We start from the raw sequence: 6,291 nt of genomic DNA, 5'->3' as shown, positions 1-6,291 counted from the left end.
CGCACACATACACACACACGCGCACACACACACACACACACACAATGGCACACCTGTCAGTCCCCTTCCACTTTGTGAGCACGAGCAATGAACTCAGGCCCTCTTGCTGTTCCCCTCTCATGTGGCATCGCACATCATTCATATTAGAGTGAGACCATTCATTCACTTTCCCATTCAGCTTTGCACAAGCACAAACTCAGACATGCACAGACACACACAGACACACACACTCATGCACACACACTAATGCGTGCGCACACACAAATACACACAGATAAGTTCTTACACATTCTCATACATATATACGCACATACCACACACACACACATACACACACAAACAGAATACACTACCTTTCACGCTTCGGCTCAGTGCCGGGGCATTGTCTGCCAGGTGCTGCCTGTCTTTTTGTTCAGAGTACTTCCTCTAGGTGTCTGCAGCCAGCCTCTCAGTCAGAGCCTCCAGCAGCAGCTGGCTCAGAGGAGATGCTGGAGTACAGGGAGCCAGGCTGTGGGGAGGCATCCTTTCATCCTGCGAGCCCAGGCCTTAGAGCAGAGAGGCCTGTTGATAATTGCTTGTAGGATGAGCAGAGCTTGCAATCACACACTGTCTTATGACCTTCTACTCTTTAGCATATGGTAACTAATTAATGCCTGATTGGCAGGCTGGAAATGAAATGACATTAAAGAATGGGGGGGGGGGGGGGGGGGGGGCGGGGGGTTGGGCTTGTTCTTAAATACCTGTCTAATGAGTTTGACACCCGGAGGTGCAACCAAGCCAGACAGGGACTTTGCATTAGTTTTCTTGCAATCAGCAAAACAGAAAACACAGCACTTAATGATGAGGGTTAAGCACCTTAATGAAAGGCTGCATTGACACTGGCTGACCCACAATGAGCAGTTAATTAACTGAAGGAGACCCAAACACACACAAATAAACGAAGCAATCCCCTGAGTTTGTTTCTATTCCTACAATTTCCCAAAGATGCTTACTCACATCATGGTGATTAAAGTGCCTCAGCAGTTCATACGGACCATAACAACTCAGTTTGCTGTGACTTTTAATGCTTGGCTCTATTGCAGCAGTATGTTACAGATATTAAGACATTTGACCATTTACGTAAGCATCGGACGCAGTGTATCGTGACCTAGGGTGTGCCAGCAGACAGATGTGTGTAGAGAAGGAGAGACCAGGAAGCCCCCAGGCACATCCTTCTTTTTTAAACAACATTTCAACATACATTTACATTACTCTTCAATTTAGGGTGGCCATACTGTCATAAGACTGTTACAACATCCATCCATCGGTTGTGGACAGCACACATCTTCTGAAATACATCCACAGCGACTGCACAAGATGGCTGCATGGCTTACGCAGCTCGAATAAGCAGGTCATGTGTCTATATTTTTGTCTGTTTTTGGTGCTGGTGTTGTTTCAGCTGTTATTCAGCATTCATGCACCAGTCTGATTGGCTGGTGGAGTTACTGCTGCATGATGTAGCTGAGAAATCCTGGTTCTTCTCTCGCTGAGAGATGCTGAGGGCCATTCTGTCTTATTCTGCATTAGCATGAAACCTGCCGAGCCAAGACTTTTTTTGCTGGTACACAGTGGGCAGCACAACACTTAAAATGCATTGTTTTAGCTGAACATCCACAAGCCCCCCTGTCAGCCCCCTTCTGTCCAATATTATGTATCACCCTAATATCACAGTATGGCACAATGGGGAAAAAGATCTGTTCTCTGAAGGTGATTTGATTGTGAAACTCCTTTGTGTTGCCTTGTGTAGTTCAAGTGCACCAGCCACTGCTCTCTACAGCAAGAGTTTACCTGTGTGTGCGGATACAGGGTGGGGCATGGGCGTGTTCATGCAGGAGGTATGCAAATTGGCTGGGATCGGCTACAGGTTTTTACGTGATAATGTTCCTATGTGTTAAATATTCTCAGGCCTGGAACAAAAGGTCACAGGTTTTCAAGCCCCTTCCATGCAGTCACATGCACATCCACTAATTACGGTTACACTGGCAGCTAAAGGCATTTTTTTCTGTTTGCTTTTATTGACTGGACTTGACCCTAGTCCTGGAAAGCCACTGTGTTTACAGGCTTTTGTTTCAGTCAGGCAGTTGGCCACCTGATTCCACTAATCATGGCCGTGATTTAATTCATTTGACTTCCTGACCCAGTTCAGCTGAAGCAGGAGACGTGAGCGAGAGTTGGAAAGCATTCCGGATTGCAGCCTGTCGGGACTGGGGTTCCGCCTCCACAGTGGGCGTGCGTGCGTGCATTAAAAGCGGGCGGGGGGGGGGGGTTGGGAGGGCGGGACCATTTGCAGGGTCCTCCGTCTCGCCCTCTATTCATGCACGAGCTCGTGGTCTGTCTGTGAGCGGTTGTTTGAGTTGGTCGCTGTGATGTGTATTTTCAGGGAAGTTTGTCAGCTAGAAAGATTTAATTAAAGGCCACTTTGTTTCATTGTGCCACCTTCTCCTTTTGCGGTCCGAGCCACAACAGTACGCGTCCAAAATTAATTGGGGCGGCGGGCTTTGGTGGCGGCGGATCCTCAATGGTCAATGGAGGGGAATCATTGTCCCCTGAATGGAGCGCTCACATCTGAGGGGACACTTTATTTTTCCGCACTTGAGGTTTGTTGTCTTCCGCGTCCATTATCCCATTCAGGAGGGGGCTTTCATGCAGCTGGGCCTCGTCGTAAAAAAAAAAAAAAAAAAAAGACCCTCTTTGTGCTCAGTCCGTGAATGCGCCGAATGTGTCCATAGCAGGTAGCCCTTACAGCGAGTTAATCTCCTGAAAGAGCCCTATAGAGGCACTTCTGAGTTCTCTCCGGTCCGCTGAGGGGCCGTCATCAAACGGACACTCCTCTCCTTTGTGGCGGCTGCCCGCCTGCGTGAATGTTAAGCACGGGCGATTACAATGGCTGCCAAGTGTAGCGATGTAATCACTTCTGAGGGGAGAAGCACGAGTGATCACTTATAAACCGCTCAGCCGTCCGAAACAAGCGGCGGGGCCGGGCACTTCCTTTTGTGACACGGCCCGTTTCCCGGCGAATCTCCGAACGTCTGGCCAGCGCCGGAAAGTTCCAGAATTTTCCCTCGTCCTGGCCCGAATGCTTAGAGGAAAGGCACATGGTACACGCCAGCCAGGTAGGGTCCAGTGTCTGTCCTTGAGCTGGGTTCTGCTCGCCAAAGGAACCAGGAGTGAGGTCTTCATAGAGACAAAAGAGGGTCAGAGGTCAAGGGGGGTCCATGTCATTTGGGTGGGAAATGCACAAGGCTTAGCTGTCTGGCTTTTTTTTTGGGGGGGGGGGGGAGGGCGTTGGACTCTTTTCATCTGACATCTATATATTCTAAACAAACAGAGTGTGCAAAACTGGGCCGGGTCTGCAGGCAGAGACAACCTTTATCCCACTGCCTTACAGGCCTCCCACTGGCCACGCCTCCTGTTGGCCACATCTCCTGTTGGCCACGCCCCCCGCTGGCCACGCCCTGTGGTGGCGCTTACATTCCAGGGAGAAACTCCTGAGGGGAAAAGGGGGCCTGGCTCTGTCTCAGTTCTCTGTGCCTCTGTTTGCAGGGTCACCTGCTTTACGTAAGATACTTCAAATAAGAAATAATAACACAACCTAAATGACAAGGTGCTCACTACCAGACAGGCAATTAGCAAAACTTGTATTTCAGGTTTTGTTCACTGTAAAAATGTATTTTATTTCTTCAAAGCTGGAATTTTGGTACTGCTCTGCTTTCTCGGGTGAATATGTAAGTTACTGTCAGACCTGCCGGACAACTACAATCCCACGCTACATCCATTACAGTGTCTACAAGTGTTATAGATTCCTTGAATGTACTTGCGTAGCACCACCCTAAAGCGGATTTATTTAGACTCACTTACTGGCAGCCACAAAGGCAGACTCATGCGCAATTATAGCATTTAGAATTTCTATCGATGGCTTTGTTAGTTTTTTTTTCTAAATTATAGTTGTCACACTATCATTCTGCCATGTTTCATATTTGTTTTGCTGTTCCTTTTCAATTGAAATGTAAGTGCCTCAGTTCTATAATAGGTACTGAGCTTTCATTTATCCTTTTTTACAAATTATTTCACTGATATCATTCCATCTTGATAAATGTATTATTCTTCATTCAACATGTTTTTTCTCTCTGTCTCTGTATTTCTTTCTCTGCATTTCCCTCTGTCTTGTATGTATAATAGATGATATCCATGTCCCCTCTCTCAGCATTGTGTTTTGTGATCTGGAGAAAAATAGCTGTTACAGACACTATAATAATAATATTACAAAACTGATACACACCATTTTGTCCTCTGCATACATAAACACAAAGAAGATCGTGAGGCAGATTTGATAAAGAGATGGACAACCAGATACCCCCAAAGCGCAGGAAGGAAAGACCCACATCTCAGCACCTATCACATGTCACTACTTCTAAGCAAAATAAGAAAGGAAGCTATTGTAGCGAGGCCTGTGAAACTGTGACATAACAGAGTGCGCGACTCTCGGGGCGTAGGTCTGTTATCCCCTTGAGAAAATGACTTAACCTGAATTGCTTCAGCAAAAGCCAGCTGAATGAAAGGACTGTAACGAAAGAATACAGGCTACGTACGTTGTTTTGAAAACGTAATGAAAAGTTATCAAAAGTGTATTGTGTTACGGCACTGTCTATCAAAATCGGACAGGGTTCTCTGGCCCGGTAATGGGGTCTCTTTTTCTGAAGGGCTTAATAAACAAACACAGGAGAGGTGAAAGGAGCAGGTGAAGCTGCCTCATCAACAAGGTGTTGAAACAGATGCTCACGATTTACACCAGGGGGCAGTGTATCCCTTCTCCACTTCAGCAAAGTAGTTAATCGTCCTGGGAAATCAGAATGTCTTCTCATAGCCAGCAGCCGCCGTGAACCCCAGCAAAAAAAAACATAAAATAAAATACATTTTAAAAAAACCCACATTAACTGCGTAACACCACAGTCGGATTCTGTTCCTACTCCCAGTTTCTCTCCATTCCCCTCAAAATTCATTCACTCATTTTTCTTAAATGGACATGTGCAGGTCCAGCACCAGTCTGTAAATCCATATGAACCAAGCTGCTCCTTGACTTGGGCCTTGCAGGTAGACAGGTATCATGTAGAGTGCAAACAGAACCTCGGACTATAAACACATTTAACTATTTCATCAGTTTCCATTGCAGGGCCACTATTCTCTTATTTTGAAGTATTTACTGTCTCCAAGTGGCTACATTCTGGAATTTGGACATAGAAAGGAAGTATGTCAACCTCACCTTTGATTCCTCTTTTAATATCAACAGATTCTGAGCTGTCACATTTTTAGGGGAACCAACCAGCAACAAGAGATCCAGCCATTTGATTTTAAGAAATATACTTGAAAGGATCTAATGACTGAAAAATCAGAATTGAATTGTAATAAAAATTGCACCTGCTTGAATTCCAGGTTGGACACTGCTGTTGCCATTGCTCAGGGACAGGCAAAAAAAAAAAGTGTTTTAGTGACCAAAAGCAAAATGCATAATATTTCCCAATATAAACGCATATGTAAAATACAACCAAAAAGTTATATGCCTCCACCATAAAAAAGACTCCAGTCCAAGTGCGAACATATATTTGACTATACGCACCTACAGCAAGTTGACTGACCGAGCACAAAAAATGAACCTTCTGCTAGGAGCATTACAGACTCACATGGAACTGATTGTAACATAAGCATCCCTGTATTATCCATTGTTATTTGTTTATAGCTCCCCTTTGTCCTTCTCTTTTGTCTGGTCACTTAGGAGAGCTGACAGTATCACTGGAACACACAGTAATCCAGGCGTGGAGGTAATCTATCCCCTCTAGGGCATTGGCACTGCTAATTCATTAACAACAGAGTGTATCTCCTGAGGGAGAGACGTGGTGCCCAAGGACACATACGCAAGAGGCCTGGTGACAGTGCAGACATACCCCAAGGCCTCCTGTGCATTTCTGAGTCCAGGAGAAGAAAGGATTTCTTTAGCAGCATCTCTGTATGCCTGCTCTATGGTGAACAGTACCGAATCTGGTGCCGGTGTTTCTCGCTGCTGGTGCGTCTAACTTGGTTGGTTCTTGGTTTCCGTTCTCTCCCTCTCGCTGTCCTACACATTTTCAACTTGTGATGTCAGCACCTGACTAAGGCAACAGGCTGTGTATCTGTGTATATAAAATCTGCTAAGCAAATACTGTAGCAATGTTATATACTACCCATGAAACAGATTTTATTCTGTATTTTTAGATATAC

Source organism: Anguilla anguilla, chromosome 9 (genome assembly GCF_013347855.1).
Source record: "Anguilla anguilla isolate fAngAng1 chromosome 9, fAngAng1.pri, whole genome shotgun sequence".
In the NCBI taxonomy this organism is placed as follows: domain Eukaryota; kingdom Metazoa; phylum Chordata; class Actinopteri; order Anguilliformes; family Anguillidae; genus Anguilla; species Anguilla anguilla.
This window is presented reverse-complemented; position numbering follows the sequence as displayed.